General features: G+C 45.2%; 1 long non-coding RNA gene across 1 annotated transcript; it reads right to left on the minus strand.

The window, feature by feature from the left end:
• Positions 1-1,434: 1,434 nt before the first annotated feature.
• LOC114007470 (uncharacterized) lies at positions 1,435-22,914 on the minus strand. Its single transcript, XR_003549091.1, has 3 exons — positions 22,880-22,914; positions 20,427-20,540; positions 1,435-1,980 (listed from the first exon to the last, which is right to left on the minus strand). It is a non-coding gene; the product is annotated as an uncharacterized LOC114007470 (long non-coding RNA).
• Between the last annotated feature and the right edge of the window lie 333 nt (positions 22,915-23,247).

Consider the following 23,247-nt stretch of genomic DNA (forward strand, 5'->3'; position numbering starts at 1 on the left):
CTCTCTCTCTCTTCCTCTCTCTCTCTGATCAAATCAAATAATAATAAGTAAAATTAAATAAATAATTCTTTAAAAAAAAAACCACACACACACAGAGAACTGGGGCCAGCAGGTGGTGTGGATGGCTGAGGCCCTGGACTCCCATGTGGCCGACTACAGGTCAAGTCCCAGACCTAGAGGCTTGCTTTCTCACTTTCTCTGGTGAGCTCATGTGCCCTCTAGCAAATTAAAAAATAATAAATAAATAAAATTAAAAATCTTAAAAACATAGAGAACTTACAGTACTTTTCTGTGAGAGAGATGTTTCAAAACCACCCCCAGGAGATGCCTGGCACCTTGAGTAGTATGGAACCTCTATATGCTATGTCTTTTTAAAATCTGATAACTGAGACAGCTACTAAGTGGCTAACGCGGGTAGCACAGACAGGGTGGGTACGCTGGACCAAGGGATGACTTCCGTCCTGGCTGGGGATGGGGCAGGAGGTGCAGTTTCATTACACTAGTCAGAGCTGCACAATTTAGAACTTGTGAATGGTTTATTTTTGGAATGTTCTCATGTAGTGTTTTCAGATCATGGTTGGTTGTGGCTCTCTGAAACCGCAGAAAGCAAGACCTCATGGGAGTGGGACTCCTATAGCATAAACTTAACACGTGGCAGCGCATGGCTGGCGGAGAGGCGTTCTCTGAAAACGTCACTCTGAATTCTGTGGCAGCCAGGCTCCCCAGGTTTCCATGTGTTTAGAGATGGTAGCCCTGAATATCGGGTTACTACATCACATCTCCTTCTCGCCTGTGTGCTGATACTCACTCTCTCCGGTCCCAGTTCTCCTTTTCATTGAGGGTATATGGACATACCTTCCTGAGCCCTCAGGGGCAGGCCAGGTCATATGACTAGTTTCAGTCAATTAAACACGGTCAGAAGTAATGTGTCACTTACTTTTAGAGGCATCAAGAAGACCCTGCGAGATTTTCTTTTTTTGGAGCGGTTTTTGCTATAGGGCGTGTACGCTCACCAGAAAGACAGAGACAAAGAGCAAGAAATCACCCCCCGGGAGGATGGCCACGTCACAATCCCTTCTCCTCCATTCTCCTCTTGGGATCTTGGGCACGCACGCAGACATGCCCAGCATGAGTTTAAACCACCTGGTCCAGGACTCAAACCACGGTCAAATACATGGGAGTCCAGACACATAGCCATTACGTCATCTGCTGGTCCCAACCCTGTGAGATTTTCTAAGCTTTACCCTTCTCATGTAGGAGAAGCTTCATGTTGAAAGGGTGGATCACGAGCTGCAAGCTGCCTGGATCCCTGAGTCACCCCATGTCATGGCCTGGAGGACAGCAGCCCTGGAGAGCTGCTGGACCCCCAGCAGGGTTTGCCTGAGCAGGAAATATACTTTGGTGGTGCTTAGCCAGGTCAAACCTGTTGCCGCTGTTTGTTTATACATAACCTCCCCTGAGGAGTACAACATATTGATGTTTCCAGACAATAACCCAGGCTGTTGGAGGACCCACGGCTCCCCCTCTTGCATTGTTCATCCCACCTCACTTCAATGCCTCTCCTGTGCTAAGAAGCTGTTGCTTCAGGACTGTTGGGATTAGAGCGATAATGCTGTGTTTTCAAGAAGGAAGGAAAAGGTCTTTGCGAAGTGGTTCAGCTCTGCCAGGCCAGTTCCTGTGCCCTCATGTGGGCAGAGCTGAGTATGCTCCACACACTTGCTTTCCCATGCTCAGGTGTGTTGGTGCCTGTACCTGCAGTGGGTGGTCTCGGAGCGATCCCCACAGATCCACACCTCTTGGTATCTGTTTCCTCGTGTGCTGCCCATCCTGTGTGGGGACTGGGCTTTACTGACTTGCCTTAGTGATCCAGGATGTGACTTCTGAGAGAGGTTCCAAACGCCATTGTTGGCTTCCATCTTCGACACCCTCTTGTGCTGTCTTCCTCTGCTGAGAGAAGCCAGCTCCCAGCTGCCTGCTGCCCTGTGAGGAGTTCATTAACATTGTGACCACCCAAACTGCTTAAATGGAATCCCCTTTACAATCCCTCCTTGTGTCTCCTGCCCACCTCCACAACTCCAGGTAAACGTCAACAGGATTTCAGTGCCTGTAGGTTAGTTTGTATTTTCTGTAATTTCATATAAAAAGGATGAGTCACAAAGCCTGTACCCTTTTCTATGTGGCTTCTTTCACCTAGGGTGTGACTTTGAGGTTCTTCCGTGTCGTCCCATGGGCTGCTGGTACATTCCTTTTCATTGCTGGTGGTAAGAAGCCCATCATAGGGACCTGCCACTGTTTACCTGCTCACCCGCTCAGGGGCAAACGCCCATGGGTTGTTTCCAGTTTTCAGTAACTACAAATAGGGCTGAGCGCTGGCTTCGTCAATGCACTGCTCAAGAGAAGCTGGATTCTGCATGGTGACCAGGGTTCGAATACCCAGCCTGGTCAGCCTGAAAAATGCTGGGCACGGCAGTCAGTGCCCAAGATCCAACGGGCTGAAGGCCTGGAGGAAGAGGACCTCGGCATGACCAGATCCTGCAGAGGGTGCTCGTCCTTTTCTCTGGGTCTCACTTTCACATGCATGCCTGTGTGCTCTATCACAGATGAAGAGGACATAAAACCAAATAGGGCCTTTCTGAATGTCCACGTATGAGTGTAGACTTGTATACGGAGACCAGGGTACACTTCTTTTTCCTGTGGTAAACACCTAGCGGTGGAGTGGCTGGAATGTGTAGTAAGTGTGGGTTGAATTTTTAATGTAACTCTCAGATTAATTTTCAAAGTAATTGTGGCATTTTCCATTTTCACCAGCTCCCTACAGAATGTGTGACAAGGCTGCCACTGGCCCACCAGATCCCAGAGGCCCTCAGTCACTGTGACATTCCAACACCACTTCTGCTTCCAAATGCCACCAGGGCTGGCACGGTGCTGCCATGGTAGCAAACCGCTAGGCCAGGGTTCCTTCCGGTCCATTTAGCAGCCATGGGAAGATGTAGGGATGGAAAGACATCTTTTCTTAGCCCTTGTGGGGTTTGTGGCTGAGGGCCCTCTATAAAATTCAGATTAACAAATCTATTGCTTTTTTTTTTTTTTTTTTTGAGAGATTTTCACTGTAGGGCGCGTGCGCTTGCCAGACAGACAGAGAGAGACATAGAGACAGAAAGCGAGAAATCACCCCCCAGGGGGGATGGTCATGCCGCAATCCCTTCTCCTCCATTCTCCTCTCGGGATCTTGGGCACGCACGCACACGCGCCCGGCGTGAGTTTTAAGCCACCGGGTCCGGGACACGAACCGCGGTCGACTATGTGGGAGTCCAGCGACATAGCCATTACGCTAACTGCTGGTTCCCCAACAAATCTATTGCTTTTAAGAAAAGACAGGGTTTGGCTGAGTTGAAATTCTCCTGCCTCAGCTCCCAGCTGGGGCTGCAGGTGCATGCCATCACTCCTGGCTCCTTTCATGGACAGGGTCTTGCTGTGTGGCTCAGGCCAGCCTCTAGCTCATGATCCTGCTGCCCCAGCCCCCTGAATCGCGGGCCTTGCAGGCACACTGCACAAGGTCTGGCCTGCACAGTCAGCCAGATATCGGACCTCGGTCTCCCATGAACTCCTGGCCTGCGGGTGGGGCACAGCTCCTTATCAGCTTGTGTCACCCCTGGGCTCATCTATGTGATGTGAGTTGTAGGTGACGCAGGAGCCTTCGGAAATGAAGACCTAAAGGAACAGGGAAACCCGTACACTTTTCTGTTTAGGTCTGGAGAAGAGTGGGTAGTTGTGGAGAAGTATGAATGGACCAAGGGGCTATGATCTGTGATATCGAACTAGGGGTGCTTAGTGAGGCCTATCTGATCCAATTTACAGGATCCCTGTGTCTTCAGAGGAGAATGTGTTGCTCTCTTCAGTTATGGGGTGGGTGGGTTACCAGTCACACGAGGATCTCATGACCTGCCTAGGAGAAAGGTCAGAACACCCTTTCTAGGCTCTAGGGCTTGCTTTCAAGGAAGAGGCAAAGGGAATGTGAAAGAGACTGTCTAGCTTCAGGTGTTTTTCTCAAATGCCAAGGTGCCACATTTGGGGATAGCATATTCTAAACCCCATCGAGGAAGTTGCAAACCTGTAATTCTGAACTGAATGCATGGTCACCCAAGGTATAAGATGGTGACCAGAGGGCCCAGCAGGTGGCATCATGGTTAAGGCTCTGAACTCCCACGTGGTCAACTGTGGTTCGAGTCCCGGACCTGGTGGCTTGAAAATCACACTGGGCACATATGCACGTGTGCCCAAAACCCCAGAAGGAGAATGGAGGAGAAGGGACTGCTGCATAGCCATCCCCTCAGTGGTAATTTTCCACTTTCCCTCACTGTCTCTCTCTCTCTCTGGTAAGTACATGCAACCTGTGGCAATGGAGGAGAAGGGACTGCTGCATAGCCATCCCCTCAGTGGTAATTTTCCACTTTCCCTCACTGTCTCTATCTCTCTGGTAAGTACATGCGACCTGTGGCAAACACTTTTAAAAATAATAAATATATGGGGCTGGCAGGTGGCATGATGCTTAAGAGTGCTGAACTCCCACATGGCTGACTATGGGGCTGAGTATGGTTCGAATCCCACCCAGACCTGGCGGCTTGCATTCTCACTTTCCTGCTCTCTCGCTTGCTCTTGCTCTGTCCTTCTCTGGCCAAATTAAAAAATAAGTAAGTAAATAAATAAAGCACATTAGCTAGGTTACAGAGTGTATTGGTTGGGTGTAAGACAGATACATTACTGGGCTAGCAGGTGGCATGATGGTTGGAGTGCTGGACTCGCACATGGCCGATTGCAGTTTGAGTCCTGGACCTTGTGGCTTCCTTTCTCACTTTCCCTCTCTCTCTCTGCCTCTGGTCAAACTGAAAAATAATAAATGAAATTAAAATAAAATAATTCTTTGGGGCCAGCAGTTGGTGTAATGTCTATGTCACTGGATTCCCATGTAGCCAACTGTGGTTCGAGTTCTGGACCTGGTGGCTTAAACTCACACCAGGCACGTGGGTGTGCGTGCCCAAGATCCCGAGAAGAGAAGGGATTGTGGTGTGGCCATCTTCCCAGGGGGTGGGGTGGGGTGACTTCTCACTTTCTGTCTCTCTGTCTTTCTGGTGATCGCATATGCCCTATAGTAAAAACCTCTCAAGAAAAAAAACAAAAACAAAAAGAAAAAAGAAAATAATTCTTTTAAGTAATAATAATACAAAATAAAATACTCTGTCCCCCCCACAGATGGTAACCAGGGTGACATCTACATCTCGCCTTGGTCTTACGTCTTGTGTTCCTTCAGTTTCTGAAAAGTTTATTTAAAGGACGAAGGTTTACATGCAGCACTGAACCACATGGTGGTGAGAGCCCAGTCTGGTGACCTGTCTGCTTTCTATTCTTAACTTTCTCTCTGGCCCTGGAGCCTCCCTGGGGTAAAAATAAGTGATGTTTGGTAATCCTGAGCTGAAAGGTGGTGCTTAAGTCAAAAGCACACCTGAACTCAGCTAATTTGCACTAATCACCGCCGCCACAGACACCGCCATGGATTAGCCAGTGGGGAACATTGTTATGATGCAACCACAACCTCACGTTGCAGGCCCTACCAGCTCAGACACGACCTGGAGCTCTCAGATTTCCTTCCCCAGCCCCTTCATGCAGTGCTTGTTAAGCTGAAGCGTCAGAGTCCCCTGGAGGGCACGTTAAACACAGACTGCCTGGTCCCACCCTGGAGAGGTGCCTGGGAATTGTCACTTCTAACACGTTCCCGGTGGTGCTGATGCCGTTAGTCCAGGGTCTACACGCTGAGAACTGCTTCCTATTGGAACCTGATATTTGTCAATTTAGACTCACGTATGCATGGACCAGCCCTGTGGCCTAGTGGTCAAGGGAACCCGATTCTATGTGGCTGGATCCTATGTGGCCAACTGTGGTTTGAATTCTGGACCCTGGCAGCTTGTAAAACACACTGGGTGCATGTGTGTGCCTGCCCCAAATCCTGACAGGATAGAGAAATGGAGGGAAGTAACTGAAAAACACATTGGCATGTGTGTATATGAACCCAAAATCTTGACAGGAGAATGGAAGAGAAGGGACTTCTCTCGGGGGGTGCTTTCTCACTTTCCCTCTCTCTCTTTCTGTCTCTATCTGGTGAGTACGTGTGCCCTATAGCAAATTTAAAAATAATAATAATATCCTGGGCACATGTGCATGTGTCCCCAAGATCCTGAGAGGAGAATGGAGGAGAAGGGATTGCGGTGTGGCCATTCCTCCTGGGGTGATTTCTCACTTTCTGTCTTTCTGTCTCTCTCTGTCTTTCTGGTGAGCACACGCACCCTATAGCAAAAACCTCTCCAAAATAATAATAATAACAATAATAATAATAGATGGTCAGCAGGTAGCATGGTAGTTGAGGCACTGGACTCCCATATGGCTGACCACAGTTTGAGTCCTGGACCTGGTGGCTTGCCTTCTCATTTTCCCTTTCTCTCTCTGCTCAAACTAGAAAATAATAATTAAAAAAAAACGTGGCTTGCCTTCTCATTTTCCCTTTCTCTTTCTGCTCAAATTAGAAAATAATAATTTAAAAAAAAAACCAATTCTTTAAAATATGATACAGACCTAATTTATGATAATGTTGAACACTTTCTATAATTTATTGAATACTGTACTGAATGTGAAAAGCAGACTGTTGTGCTTGAAGTTCAATTTCTTTCTTTCTTTTTTTTTTTTTGGAGAGGTTTTGGCTATAGGGTGCATGTGCTCACCAAAGAGAGACAGAAAGCGAGAAATCACCCCCCAGGGGGGATGACCACACTGCAATCCCTTCTCCTCCATTCTCCTCTTGGGATCTTGGGCACGCACGCACATGCGCCCGGTGTGAGTTTAAGCCACTGGGTCCAGGACTTGAACTGTGGTTGACTACATGGGAGTTCAGCCACACTGCTGTTATGCTAACTGCTGATCCCTCTTTTTTTTTTTTTAGAGGAATTTTTGCTATAACATGCATGCACTCGCCAGAGAGACAGAGAGATACAGAAAGACAGAAAGTGAGAAATCACCTCCTGGGAGGATGGCCATACTGCAATCCCTTCTCCTCTATTCTCCTTTAGGGATCTTGGGCACGTATGTACATGTGCCTTGTGTAAGGTTTAAGCCACTGGGTCTGGGATCTCAAACCATGGTTGACTATGTGGGAGTCCAGTGACATAACCATTACACCATCTGCTGGTCCCTTAAAGTACAATTTCTATTGAATATATACCACCTTTGCATGGTCATTAAAAACATCTTGAGGGAACCAGCAGTTAGTGTAATGGCTATGTCGCTGGACTCCCACGTAGTCGACCGCGGTTCGCGTCCAGGACCCGGTGGCTTAAAACTCACGCCAGGTGCGTGTGCGTGCGTGCCCAAGATCCCGAGGGGAGAATGGAGGAGAAGGGATTGCGGCATGACCATACCCCCTGGGGGGTGATTTCTCGCTTTCTGTCTCTATGTCTCTCTCTGTCTGTCTGGCGAGCGCACGCGTCCTACAGCGAAAAAAAAAAAAAAAGTAAAAAAATAAAAACATCTTGAGTCAAACCAGTGTAAGTTGGGTATCATCTGTTATATACTATATATTTTTCTATACATACATACCTGATAAAGTTCAATTTATAAATTAGACACAATATACAATTAACAATAACTAATAAAATTTGAGTATTTTAATAATATACTGTAATAAAAGTTGAGTGAATGTGGTCTTTCTCTTTTTCTCTCAAAAAAGCTTATTGTACTGTTGTGTATTCACCTATTTTTAGACTATAGTCATCTGTGGATAACTGAAGCCTGGAAAACAAAATCATGGATTAAAGGAGACCACTGCAGTGCCAAGGTTGAGAGACCCTGAACTATAAGGGAATGCTTAAATAAATTAGAACATTCCCACAAGAGACAAATATGTACCATTAAGAAAAATGTTCCTGGGTCAGCCCCATAGGCATTAGTTAAGCACTGTGCATTGGGAACCAGGTTCCGCATGGTTGACCATGGTTCAAATCCCAGCCCAGGCAGCTTGAAAAAGATGCTAGGCATGTGTGTGGCCATGCATGTCCAAAATCCCACCAGGAAGGAGGAATGGAGGGGAAGGGATTGAAGTGCGACCACATCCCACTGGAGGGTGCTTCCTCTCTTTGTCTCTCTTTCTCTCTGTTGAGCGCACATGCCCTCTGGCAATTAAAAGAAAAAGAAAAGAAAAAAGGAAAAATGAAAAAGAAAAAGGCAAAGGCAAAGAAGAGGAAAAGGCAAAGGAAAGTACTCCTTAAGACCTTTCTAAAACTTGAGAAAACGTTCATGATATGATGGGGGTGGGAGGAGGAGGAAAGGCTAAAAGAAATATGCTCACATATTACCTGTTTAATTCCATTTTCTTTGTACTCTATCTCGACCTGCAATTATCTCATTTGTTTACATGTTTACTTATGGATCATGTCTCCATATCCTAGGACAAAGCTCCTGGTATTCTGTGGGGAGCATTAAAGGGTTGGTGGACATGTGAGTGGGTAAACCCAATGTCTTGTAAGTAAAATCAGTAGAGGGCTGGCCCTATAGCATGGCATTCAAGTTCAACACTGAGAAAGCCAGATCCCATATAGCCAACCGGGGTTCCAGTTCCAGCCTAGCATCTCAGAAAAACATGCCAGGCACCTGCACACATACCCAGGGTCCTGATAGGATAGTGAATTGGAGAAAAGATGATTGCAGCATGATCAGGCCCTATTAGGGGGGGTGTTCTCTCTTTCTCTCTCTGTGTTGCATGTGCCCTATGACACAAAACAAGACAGCAGTGTGCTGGTAAATGTTTAACTGGGCTCTCTAAAATGAGAATCCTTGATTTGTGGCATTTGCCGACTTCTGGGGTCAGCCACCATGGCTGACTTCAGGTTGGCTCATGATGTCACTGACTGAAGGAGGAGTTGGTTGTAGACGTGCACAACTACCTGTCCAAGCCCACGGGAGCCGGGGCCAGCACATCACTGGAAATAACTGTGTGAACAGAAAGACTGTAAAGAAAACTGCTAAATGCTAATGGTAAAGCAGGGGGGTTGTGCATATATTAGATACCACTGGGTCGGCAGATGGCGTAGTGGCTAAGGTGCTCATCTCTCACATGGCCACCACGGATCGAGTCTGAGGCCTGGAGGCTTGCTTTCTCATTTTCTCTTTCTCTCTCTGGTGAGTGTGCATGCTCTGTAGCAGATTACAAAAACAAAAATGATAGATAAAAAATTAAGTAAATAATTTTTTAAAAAGAAAAGAAAAAAAGGAGCCATTAAGCTTCTGCTTAATAAAAAGTGAATTTGAGGAGGTGGCTGCTGGGCTGGTTTGTATCTTCCAAGGAAAGACCAGGTATTAAACTTGGTTCCCGACTTCTAGTCTTAATCCAGATTCCTGACTGAAAGAATCAGCTGATGTGATTTTACATTAATTTTGGGGGGAGTGAGAAGATAATGCATACAAACATTTGAAGGCTTGGGGCCCAATCTGCTGGCTGTAGATTTTTTTTTCCCTTAGATAGAGAAAAATAAACCTCAGTCAAGTTTCTGTGTCAACTAAATACATTTCTCTTCATGATACATAAAGTTCACTCATCATAAATTTGACTATGCAGTTCAAGTCCTATGACCCATGGATTGAAAAACATGCAGGCAAAATGTGTGTGCATGCCCAAAATCTCTCAAGCAGAAATGCACAAGAAGGGATTGTAGTGTGGCCATAGCCCCTGGGGAGTTATTTCTCACTTTCTCTGTCTCTGTCTCTCCTCTGGCAAGCACACATGCTGTATGGTAAAAATATAAATAAATAAGTGAATTTTATGGTATGTGAATTATCAATATACTGATAAATCAAAAAGTAATCTGAGGAAGGTACACTTTCTTCTAGTTCGTAAAAAAGCTAGAATTGTAAGGGCTGATGGTTACCCCCAAAACACAGCTTCTGGAGCTCAGCCTGGTGACTCTGGGGTGAGGGTGGTGGCAAGCAATTCTCAGGAAAGATCTACCAGATCCCTCTTTCTGTGGCCAACCCTCCCCCAAAACACAGCTTCTGGAGCTCAGCCTGCTGACTCTGGGGTGAGGGTGGTGGCAAGCAGTTCTTAGGAAAGATGTACCAGATCCCTCTTTCTGTGGCCAACCCTGCTGGAGCCTGTCGGTCCCTGACATGTGCTTGGCCTGGCCCAGCCCAGGTGCAGGAGCATCCCCTCTCTGGTAGGCCTTGCTCTGGTTGCAGGAGTGGGCTCGCCCTCCTCATGAGGTAGCTGGACATGCTAGGGAGTTACCAACACCCCAGCAACCCAGACCAATGACGGCCAACTCCCCAGCTCACTTGCTCTCAGATAGGGAAACTCCAGATGAGCTACACTGAGGAACCACATAGGAAGATGTGGCCTCTGACCTCCTGGAACATTCGAGGTGGATGGGAGCATCACTGTAACTCAGAATGAAGATGCCTCATTCATCCCAATACTGATAACTGGGACCAGGCAGTGGCCCAGCAGTGGTGAGGCTGGGTCCATATGGGATACATGGCCTGGGACCTCCTTGGACTCATGATCTAGTTGAGGATGACAGTGGACTGCAGAGTGAGGACCCTGATGGAGCGCTGTCTCTCCATTTCTGTTTCTCTCTTATGGGAGAGTTAAATAAACAAAAGTTAAAAAAAAAAACAAAAACCCAAAAACAAATAGATTGAGGACCTGCCCAGCAGCATAGTGCTGAAGCCAATTTCCAGTCTAGGATCTGGAACCAGCCATCAGAGTGAGACTCAGAGGCCACAGGCAGTCTTTCCAATAATGCGTTTAATGGCCTGTGACTGACCCTCAGAGAGCAGTTAGGTGAGTGATGGCGCTGTTACCCTTTACTATCTGATAACCAGCAGCAGCTTGCAGCTGCAGTTCTAGGCCAGCCATGGAAGAAATGCACTACCGTGATGGAGAAAAGCTGCATAAACACAGCATGGCTGAGCAAAAGCAAAATGAAACCACAACCTTTATTTGTCCAAATTGCTAACAATCGCATTTAGCAATCTACAAGTTCTCATGAACTTTATATTTAGTTGGCACAGAAATTTTGGGGTCTATTTTTCTCTACTAAAAAAACAAAAAACAAAAGACAAAAACCCTATGGGCAGAAGATGGCCTGGAAGTTAAGGGAGCTGCATTCCACATGGCCACCGTACAGACCCAGGGGCTTGAAAATCAGGCCAGGCATGTGTGCACTTGTGTCCAACATTCCAGGAGATGGGATTGTGGTGTGGCCATCCCCTTGAGGGGTGATTTCTAACTTTTCTCTGTCTCTGTCTCTCTACAGTGAGTGCATACACCTTCTAGCAAATCTAAAAACGTCTAGAGGTAGGTTGGCCGAGGCTGTTCACAAATTCATCAGACACTTCCTTTCTTCTCCTCCTCCATTCTTAGCACATGACTTCTTACTTAGAGGTTACCTCATGATCAAAGATGGCTGCTGCAGCTCTGATATCTTGTTTGTGTTCCAGGTAGCAGGAAGAAGGAAGTGGTAAGAGCAAGAGGGCAAGCTAAGTCAGTTCCCTTTAAACAGCTTTCCTGGAAGCCCCACCCAGTGACTTCCTCATATTATTTCATCATCTTTACTTAGCTGCAAGGGAGGCTGGGAAATGTAGTCTTTAAGTTGGTACATTGCCTTCTTGGATAAAATTTAGGCTCTGTTAGCCAAGACTATTAGCAAATAATGATGGAATGGATATTGGGAAGGGAGCCAGCCAACTTCATTATGCATATATGCAAAGCCAACTGCATGGTTGGAATCCAGGCCCTGAGGAATTGGAAAACATGCAGCGTATGTGTGTAAGCGTGCCCCAAATCCAGATGGGTGGAGAGGTGTAGAAGGGATTATAATGCGACCATGCCTCTTTGGGGGGTTGCTTCCTCCCTCACCCTCACTCTTTGTGTCACCCTCTCTGGTGAGACCATGCTCCTTCTGGCAAATGGAAAAAAGAAAGATATGGTGATTATATATTTTTTATTTTTTGGAGAGGTTTTTGCTATAGGGTGCGTGCACTCACCAGATAGACAGAGAGACAGATAGAAAGCGAGAATTCACTGCCCCCGGGGGGGATGGCCATGCCACAATCTCTTCTCCTCCATTCTCCTCTTGGGATCTTGGGCACGCATGCACATGTACCCGGCATGTTTAAGCCCCTAAGTCCGGTATTTGAACTGCGGTTGACTACATGGAAGTCCAGCAACATAGCCATTATGCCAACTGCTGGTCCCTTTACTTTTTTTTTTTTTTTTTTGAGAGGTTTTCCCTATAGGGCGCGTGCGCTCGCCAGACAGACAGAGAGAGACAGAGACAGAAAGCGAGAAATCACCCCCCGGGAGGATGGTCATACCGCAATCCCTTCTCCTCCATTCTCCTCTTGGGCTCTTGGGCACGCATGCACACGTGCCTGGTGTGAGTTCTAAGCCACTGGGTCCGGGATGCGACCCGCGGTCAACTACGTGGGAATCCAGCGACATAGCCATTATGCTAACTGCTGGTTCCCTTTTTTTTTTTAAGAGAGATTTTTTGCTCTTGGGTGTGTGCTCCCTCCAGAGATACAGAAAGCAATAAATCTCCCCTCTGGGAGGACAGCCATGCCACAATTTCTTCTCCTCCATTCTCCTCTCAGGATCTTGGGCATGTACACATGTTTCTGGTATGTTTTAAGCTCCTGAGTCTGGGACTTGAACCATAGTTGACTATGTGGGAGTCCAGCAATGTAACCATTACAGCATCTGCTGGTCATGAGATATGACGATTATAAAAATATGAGCCAGGTGGTGGCACGGTGGTAACACAGCTGGACCCACATGGGAAACATCCTGAGATTGCATCCTGGGACCTCCCTGAGCACACCAGGCTTACATATGTGTATCCAAGATCCAAGCCAGCTGAGATTGGTATGGATTGAGGTGTAAAGACCTTTTTTTTGGGAGCTTGTCTCTGTTCCTGTTATGGAAGAAATACACTTTTTTAAAAAGCCCCCGATGTCTCTGACATGCCTCCCTTCAAAGGGTGGGGCCTAATTTCCCTCCCCTGGGTGGGCTGAACTCCGTATCTTGCTTCTGGAAATGGAACGAGGCAGATGTGATGCTGCATGGCTTCTTCTCCTCCTCCTCCTTTTTCTTTTCTTTTTTTTTTTTTGCCAGAAGGCACATGGGCTCACCAGAGAGACAGGGGAGGGGGGAGAAAGCAACCTCCATGGGGTGTGGTCATGTTGCAATCCCTTCTCTTCCATTTCTCTCACCTGTCCAGATTTTGGGCACGTGCACATGCACACGTGCCCAACATGTTTTTTAAGCCACTAGAACCAGGATTCAAGCCAGTTAGTCATGTAGGATCCAGCTTCTTTAACTGCTAGGTCATGGAGCTGGCATATGTATGATGTTTTTCTCTCTCATCTCGCTCACCTGGAAGAGGCCAGTTACCATGCCTTGATGTCACTTGCTCAGCCTGTGGAGAGCTTGAGGCCTCTCACCAACAGCATCATTTACAGACCATAAGGATACCCCAGGAAAGCCTTCAGAAAATGGCACACTGGGTCAACATTTTGACTGTAACCTTATGAGAGACCCCTGTGCTGGAACTGCTTAGCTAAGCTGCTTTTAAATTCTTTTTTAAAAAATAATTATTTTATTTATCACTATATTTTATAGAGGTTTTTGCCTTAGGGCACATGTACTTGCAGGAGAGAAAGACAGAGACAGTGAGAGAGAAAGTGAAAAATCTCCCCTTAGTGGAATGGCCATGCTGTAATCTCTTCCTCATTTACTTCCTGGGATCTTGGGTATGCATGGACATGTGCCCAGCATGAGTTTTAAGCCACTGGGTCCAGCACTCAAACCATGTGGGAGTCCAGCAATGTAACCGCTATACCATCTGCTGGCTCCTAATATAGTTATTTTTAAATTTGACCAGATAGAGAGAAAGTGAGAAAGCAAACCACTAGGTCTTGGACTTGAACTTTGGTTGGCCATGTGAGAGTCCAACGCCTTAACCACCATGCCACCTGCTGGCTCCACTCCTTTTTTCTTGTTTATTGTTTTTTTGTACCACTTGTATTGGAAGTATTTGTTACACAGAAATTGGTAAAGGGGTAACTAACACTTGACATTGCTAAATATTATCTGGGGGGAAATAAATGGAGAAAGATATTCTTTTTTTTTTTTTGGAGAGATTTTTCGTTATAGGGCGCGTGCGCTCGCCAGACAGACAGAGACAGGCATAGAGACAGAAAGCGAGAAATCACCCCCCAGGGGGGATGGTCACACCGCAATCCCTTCTCCTCCGTTCTCCTCTCAGGATCTTGGGCACGCATGCACATGTGCCCGGCTTGAGTTTTAAGCCACCGGGTCCCGGACGTGAACCACGGTTGACTGACTACGTGGGAGTCCAGCGACATAGCCATTACGCTAACTGCTGGTTCCCGAGAAAGATATTCTTGAAGCTTCTCACTTGTGTTTAAAATAATCCAGAGGATGATTCTGGCTAGAAAAAAAAAAAATCACTCTTGATTCTGCTATATCTGAAAATACTTGAGATGGGTTAATTACATAAATATTGCACTTAACAAAACCAGAGGACTTTTGTAAATATAGTTCCCAGGGCCCTACACCTGGGTGTTATATTCTATATAATAAGATTGAGGTACCTAGGACCTGTATAAAAGGAATTCAAGTTGTTTGTGGAAAAATAGAATTAAAGTATGTTTATTTTCGTTCAAAAAATATTTTGGAATCCATGAATAGGTTTTTCATAATTTGTGTTTTCTTTGAACATTGTGATGATTCCTTGCATTCCTTAAAAATCACATGCAAACCTGGGGCTAGCAGGTGGTGTGGGAGTGAAGGCTCTGGATTCCTACATGGTTGAATGCGGCTAGAGTCCTGTACTCAGTGGCTTGAAAATCACACTAGGCATGTGTGCCCAAAAAAATCCTGAGAGGAAAATGAAAGAGAAAGAACTGTAGCATGGCCATCCTCCCTGGGAGGGTGATTTTTCACTTTTCCTTTCCCTTTCTCCCTTCGGTGAGTGCATGCACCCTATGGTGAAAACTTAAAAAAAAAAAAAAAGAAGAAGAAGTCACAGGGCTGGCAGGTGGTATGATGGTTATGGTGGTTAAGGTGCTGGACTCCCACATGGCTGACCATGGTTTGAGTCCTGGACCTGGCAGCTTGCTTTCACACTTTCCTTTTCACTCTATGTCAAATTTTAAAAAAATAAATAAATAAATAATTATTTAAAACTAGAAAAAGAAAGTCTCATATAACTCTGAGAGTAATTTTCATAGTCTAGAACCACTTTTTGGTCATTTGGGAGCCCATTCACCTGTCTTTTGGGTAGTTTTCTAGGGGAAAAAAAAAAAAAACAAAAAAACATTCTGCTCAGCTTCAGGTTGTCTATACCTAAAGGTCACATTACTCTCCTGAAAGACTGGACTGACTATAGGAGTATGAAATATCTCAGTGATAGTGTTTGGGTTTGTTCCTCGACAAGGGAGCTCATTATCTTCCCCTTTTGCTTTCCTGGCTTTTTAGGCAGACACTGCTTGAGTGTCTAGTTAGGTCACCTAGAAGCTGTGTGGTTTTACATGAATTACTTAACCTAAGCCTCAATCTTCTCACCTGTAAGATGGACCAGCTGATGGTGACTGTCACTGGGAGGGTGTGAGATAATGAGATAATGCACATAGATCGGCGTTTCTCAACCTCAGCACTACTGCTATGTCGGGCCTGATGAGTCTTCTCCGTGGGTCTGTTATGTGCATTGTAGCATGTTTAGCAGCCCCTGGCCTCTATCCACTAGAAGCCAGTAGCAACCCCGACCCCCAGTTAGGACAGCCAAAATGTCTCTAGATACTCATTACTAAATGTTCCCTGGGTAGGGGAGGAGAGCAAACTTGCCCTCAGTGGAAACCCCCTGACGTAGATTACCTAGCTCTGTGCATGATATTTAGCTAGTACTCAATAAATGATGATCATGATCATTTTATATTGAGACTGTAACAGTTTTAGATTTCAACTTTTAAAACTTCTTTTTAGTGTTATTTGTATTTTTGGGACAGAATTGGTTTTTTAAAAGTATGTGAACTGGTTAATTCCATGTTATGTGACCTTTATCTCAATATTTTTTGAAGAATTATTTTATTTAACTTTATTTATTATTATTATCATTATTATTTTCCAGTTTGATCAGAGAGAGACAGAGAGAGAGAGAGGAAGTGAGAAAGCAAGCCACCAGGTCTGAGACCGAATCATGGTCGGCCATGTGGGAGTCCAGCGCCCTTAACCACCATGCCACTTGCTGGCCCCACCTTTATCTCAATATTAAGAACAAGTATGTGATGTGAATCACTAAAAGATTTAAAAAAAAAAAAAAAACTGTGTGCTTCAAAGGACCATCAATAAAGTGAAAAGATAACTTATAGAACGGGAGAAAATACTTGTGAATCATATATATCTGATAGGAGACTAGTATCTAGAATAAATAAGAAACTTTGACAACTCATAATAAGACAAAAAAAGAAAAAAAAAAAGCTGGGAACCAGCAGTTAGCATAATGGCTATGTCGCTGGACTCCCACGTAGTCGACCGTGGTTCGTGTCCTGGACCTGGTGGCTTAAAACTCACGACGGGTGCGTGTGCGTGCATGCCCAAGATCCCGAGAGGAGAATGGAGGAGAAGGGATTGCGGCATGACCATCCCCCCTGGGGGGTGATTTCTCGCTTTCTGTCTCTATGTCTCTCTCTGTCTGTCTGGCGAGCGCATGCGCCCTACAGTGAAAATCTCTCCAAAAAAAAGAAAAAAGAAAAAAAAAAGCAAGACCAGCCCATGGCATGGTAGTTAAGGCAGTTGGATCTCACACGGCCGACTGTATAATCTGAGTTTCAGAAAGAGACTTGAGGAGTGTGTGTGTGTGTGTGTGTGTGTTTGTGTGTGTATAGCTAAAATTCTGACAGGAGGGAGCAATGGGGGAGAAGGAATTGCAGGATGGTCATTCCCCGTGGGGAAGGGTACTTTCTCACACTACCTTTCTTTCTCTGTCTCTCTGGGGAATACATGCACCCTCTGCAAATTAAAAAAAAAAAAAAAAAAGACAAAAATAAAAAATAACTCAATTAAAAAATGGACAGGGACCAGGAGTTGGTGTAATGGCTATGCTGCTGCACTCCCATGTAGTTGATCGCAGTTCAAGTCCTGGACCTGGTAGCTTAAACTCACGCCAGGCGCGTGTGCATGCGTGCCCAAGGTCCTAAGAGGGGAATAAAGGAGAAGAGATTGTGGTGTGGCCATCCCCCCCAGGGGGTGATTTCTCACTTTCTGTCTCTCTATCTCTCTCTGTCTTTCTGGAGAGTATAGCACCCTGTAAAAAAACCTCTAAAAAAAAAAAAAAAGGCAAAGGACTTGAGTAGATATTTCTCTAAAAAAGAAAAACAAAAACATATGAAAATAAGTATTATTAACTGTTAAGGAAACACAAATCAAAACCACAATGAGATAACACTTCACACCCACTAGAATGGCTATAACAAAAAATACAGATAACAAATATTGGCAAGGAGATAGAGAATTTGGAACCCTTATGCACTGCCAGTGGAAATGTAAAATGGTGCAGCTACTTTGGCAGTTTGGAAGTTTCTTAAAAAATTATATACAGGGGGAACTAGCAGTTAGCGTAATGGCTAATGTCGCTGGATTCCCACGTAGTCGACCGCGGTTCGTGTCCCGGACCCGGTGGCTTAAAACTCACGCCGGGCGCGTGTGTGTGCGTGCCCAAGATCCCGAGAGGAGAATGGAGGAGAAGGGATTGTGGTGTGACCATCCCCTCTGGGGGGTGATTTCTCGCTTTCTGTCTCTCTGTCTCTCTCTGTCTGGCGAGTGCACCCGCCCTATAGCGAAAACCTCTCCAAAAAAAAAAAAAATTATATACAGAGTTGCTACATGACACAGAAATTCCATTCCTAAGTATACAGCCAAGAGAAATGGAAACATATGTCTACATAAATCTTGTACATGAATGTTTATAATAGCATTATTCATGATAGTCAAAAAGTGGAAATAACCTGAAGATCCATCAACTAATGATTGGATAAAGAAATTGTGGCCAGGGCCAGGAGGTGGAGTGGTGGTTAAATGTGCTGGACTCCCATATGGCTGACGATGGTTTGAGTCCTGGGCCTGGTGGATTGCTTTCACACTTTTCCTCTCTCTCTCTTTCTCTGGTCAAAATGAAAATAATAATAATAATAATTTCAATAAAAAAATTATTTTAAAAAATTATTTTATTTAACTTTATTTATTCATTCATTTATTTATTTCAATTTGACCAGAGAGGGATAGAGAGAGAGAGAGAGAGAGAAAGAGCAAGCTGCCAGGTTCAGGTCTCGAACCATAGTCAGCCATATGGGAGTCCAGCACCCTTAACCACCAAGCCACCTGCCTGCCCCAATAAAATAGTTATTAAAAAAAGGAATTGTGGGGGAACCAGCAGTTAGCATAATGGCTATGTCGCTGGACCTCCACCTAGTCAACTGCGGTTCGCGTCCCAGATCCGGTGGCTTAAAGCTCACGCCAGGTGCGTGTGCGTGCGTGCCCAAAATCCCGAGAGGAGAATGTAGGAGAAGGGATTGTGGCGTGACTATCCCCTCTGGGGGGTGATTTCTCGCTTTTTGTCTCTATGTCTCTCTCTGTCTGTCTGGCAAGCGCACGCGCCCTATAGTGAAAACCTCTCCAAAAAAAAAAAAAAAAGGAATTGTGGTATATCTATATAACGAAATATTTGGAATATTATTCAGACATAAAAAGGAACAAAGCACTGGGCCAGCTCTGTGGTGCTGCGGTAATGCACTGCTCAAGAGAAGCCCAATCTCAATATGGTTGGTGACTCTGGTTTGAATACTCAAGCCCAGTGGAGGGTATGGTCACATCCTCCCTCCATGGGCAATGATCATGCTGCAATCCCTTCATTTCTCCTTCTTTTCTTCCTTTCCTTCTCTCTGTGTCTCTCTGGCAAGCATATACAACCTCTGGTAAATTACACACACACACACACACACAGATACACAATTATTTCAAGGCAAGAAAAATCTAGAAAAACATAAACAAACAAACAAAAACTAGCAAGGAAATGGAAAACTGAACTAATTAAAATACAGCCAACAGGCCAGCAGGTGGCATAGCGGTTAAGGTGCTGAACTCCCACATGGCCAACTGCAGTTCAAGTCCTGGACCTGGTGGCTTGCTTTCTCAATTTATCTCTTGCTCTGTTTCTCTCTGGTGAGTGTACTTGCCCTATAGCAAATTAAAATAATAATAATAATAATAAATAATTTTTTGGAGAGGTTTTTGCTACAGGGTGTGTGCACTTGCCAGAGAGACAGAGAGAGACGGAAAGTGTTCTCACCCCCAGGGGGGATGGTCATGCCACAATCCCTTCTCTATTCTCCTCTCGGGACCTTGGGCACGCACACACACGGGCCTGGTGTGAATTTAAGCCATCGGGTCCAAGACTCAAACTGCAGTTGACTACATGGGAATTCAGCAAAATAGCCATTACGCTAACTGCTGGTCCCAATAGTAAGTAAAATTAAATAATTCTTAAAAAAAAATACAACCAAAAGGAGATACTCTTTTTTAACCAACAGAGAGAGAAAGGCAGGCCAGGCAGAGGTGCAGTGGTAATGCAACTGGACCCACATGGGAAAGGCTCGGGGTTTGTGTTCTGAGGCTTCCCTGTATATCCTGGGCATGCATGATATGCTTGTGATTCAGGCTAGCCGAGACTAGAAATGGACTGTAGCAAGGAAGACCATGTCAGGGGTGCCTATTTCTCTCTGTCTCATGCTCATGGAAGAAAGAATGAAATACACTTTAAAAAAGAAGAGCACTGTAATGATGTACAGTGAATGAATGCAAATAAATACATTGAAAAAAAAAATGGCAATTCTACCCCAAAAAAATAAAAATAAAAAGAGCAAAACTTTTTTTTAATAATACTTATTATTGACAAGACTATGGAGAAACCGCATACTCTTTACTATTGGGAGCAGTGTCAATTGCTCTACCTGTCTAAAGAGCATTTTTGAAGAATCTTATAAAATATTTAATTCACATACCTTTTAACCCCCCAACCTTTTTCTGAGTTTATATATTTGCACACACAGGTCTATGGTACATGCAAAGATGCTCATTACAACAGGGGTCCCCCACCTTTTTGGCACTAGGAATCAGTTTCATGGAAGACAATTTTTCCTCCAACTGGGGTGGGGGATGGTTTCAGGATGATTCAAGTACATTACATTTATTATGCACTTTATTTCTATTAGTACTACATTGTAACATATAATGAAATAATTGCAGAACTCACCATAATGTAGAATCACGGAGCCCTGAATTTGTTATCCTGCAACTAGGCGGTCCCTGGGGGCTTCTATGGTAATCTAGTGCTGCTGCAGGTCTGACAGGAGGTGGAGCTCAGGGGCTAAAAGAGTAAGGGGGAGAAGAAGCTTCCATCATCAGCTACTCACCTCCTGCTGTGTGGCTAGGTTCCTAATGGACCCATCCTCCCAAGGGTTGGGGATGCCCTGCATTACAGCAATGTTTATAATAGCCAGACTAGTTACAATTGAAAACTGTATCAAGAGGGGAGCAAACATGGGCCAGCATGGCAGTTAAGGTGCTAGGCTTCCATGTGGCCAACCACAGTTTAAGTCCTGGACCCAGTGGCTTGAAAATCATGCTGGGCATTTGTGCTCCCATGCTCAAAATCTCCAGAGGAAAATGGAGAAGAAGGAATCGGGGTGTGGCTATTCCCTGAGGGGTGATTTCTCACTTTCTCTCTCTGTCTCTCTACCATGAGCACATGCATTCTATGGCAAAAATCTAAAAACCAAAAATGAAAAAGTTCTATAATCCATACAATAAAGTACTTGCAAAAATTTTTTTACAATAAGTCTTTATGTCCAAATTATATTAAGGGAAAAAGGTATGTAGACTAGTACACATAAAACGATCCCCTTTTTTCCTTAAAGGTGGACATCCATGAATTCACACACATATGACATACGCATGTGAGTTTTTAATTCCCTGAGGGGTATTCTTTTTTTTTTCTGAGAGGTTTTTGCTTATAGGGCGCGTGCACTCACCAGACAGACAGAGAGAGACAGAGAGACAGAAAGTGAGAAATCACCCCCCAGGGAGGATGGCCACGCTGCAATCCCTTCTCCTCCATTCTCCTCTTGGGATCTTGGGCACGCACGCACACGCGTCTGGCGTGAGTTTTAAGCCACCGGGTCCAGGACGCGAACCGCGGTCAACTACATGGGAGTCCAGTGACATAGCCATTACGCTAACTGCTGGTCCCTTAAAAGAATTTTTGACAGACAGGCCATGTGACAGAGACAGAGAAAGCATCTTCCATGGGGAATGGTCATGCTGTAATCCTGTATTCATTTCTCCCTCCTTTTGGGATTTTGGGCATGACACACATGTGTCTAGTATTTCTCAAGCTACTGAGTCCAAGACTCAAACTACAGGGGCCGGCAGGTGGTGTGGTGGTTAAGGGTGCTGGACTCCCACATGGCTGACCGCAGTTTGAGTCCCGGACCTGGCGGCTTGCTTTCTCACTTTCCCTCCCCCTCTCTCTCTCACTCTGTCACTCTCTGGTCAAATTAAAATAAAGAAAATAAAAAGTTAAATAAAATAATTCTTAAAAAAAAGAGACTCAAACTACATACCTAACAATGTAGGATCCAGCCACTTTAACCACCATGCCACAGGTTGGCCCTTTAAAAAGAAATGGGGCATATGTGCTCACTGGAGAGAGACAGAGAGTGAGAGAAAAAGTAAGAAATCATCCCCTGGGTGATGACCGCCCTGCAATCCCTTCATGCCTTAAGATTCTGGGCATGTATACACACTTCCTCTGTGTGTTTTTCAAGTTGCCAAGTTGAGACTTGAATGGCAAAGTCAGCCATGTGGAATCCAGCTGTCTTTATCACCATGCTAACAGCGGGATCAGTGATGCAGTTCCTAAAGGTCCTAGTTATTTTTTGGGAATGGAATCGGGAAGATCTGTAATGAAGTAGATAGGATGGCTTCTACTTTTCACTTTATAGTTTGCAAGACTTCCCTAAGGTCACTCAGGAAATGCTTGAGCAATTATTTAGAAAGCCACTGTACAAGGTACTGTGTTGTCACCAGAAAGAAAGAAAATATAGCGCAAGTCAAACTACTCTGGTTCCTTAAACCTTTTCCATTTCTATGCCTTTAAATCTCCACATTCCTCAACTCTTAGGGGCCTGGCCTTTCTGTCTGTGTTTCAAGGTGTAATTGAAGTGTTTCGTCTTCCAGGAAGTCCTCTCTAATTCCCACCACTGATCCGTCCTTTTATCCCCTCACAAATATGACTGCATGTTCTCCAGTATCTGGTGTGTGCTTTATGCTGCTTTTCAGTTTTTGCAGGAAGGCTGTGGGTATCCACCAGGAGTGGATGTGTGGTATCATTGTTTAGATTTTACTAAAGGCAGTTCAGGATTAAAAAAAATAATAATAAAAACATCACCAGGCCTGCCGGGTGGCATGATGATTGAAGCAGCTGGATCCCACATGACCAACTGCATGGTTTAAGTCCCCAGCAGCTCGCAAAACATGTTAGGCACTTGTGCACGTGTGCCCAGAATCCTGAGAGGAGAATGGAAAAGAGATTGTGGTGTGGTCATCTTCCACTGGGGGTGGGGACTGGCGTTTTGTCACTTTCTGTTTCTCTCCCTCCAGGGAGAGACTTCCCTCCTATAGCAAATTAAAAGAAAGAGGTATCACCTTTTGGGAGTGGACTGGTTTCCAGGGTCATTGCCTGAGTGAGAGAGAGAGAGAGAGAAAGGGAGAGATTAAGACCTTAGTAGGACCCAGAAAAATCAGATTTACCACAGAAAACATTAAAATGCACTCAGATTAAATTTCCTTTTCGGGACCAGCAATTAGCGTAATGGCTATGTCGCTGGACTCCCACATAGTCAACCGTGGTTCGAGTCCTGGACCCGGTGGCTTAAAACTCACACCGGGCGCATGTGCGTGCGTTCGTGCCCAGGATCCCGAGAGGAGAATGGAAGAGAAGGGATTGCGGCGTGGCCATCCCTCCTGGGGGGTGGTTTCTCGCTTTCTGTCTCTATGTCTCTCTCTGTCTGTCT

Source organism: Tupaia chinensis, unplaced genomic scaffold (genome assembly GCF_000334495.1).
Source record: "Tupaia chinensis unplaced genomic scaffold, TupChi_1.0 Scaffold000182_1, whole genome shotgun sequence".
NCBI lineage: Eukaryota > Metazoa > Chordata > Mammalia > Scandentia > Tupaiidae > Tupaia > Tupaia belangeri.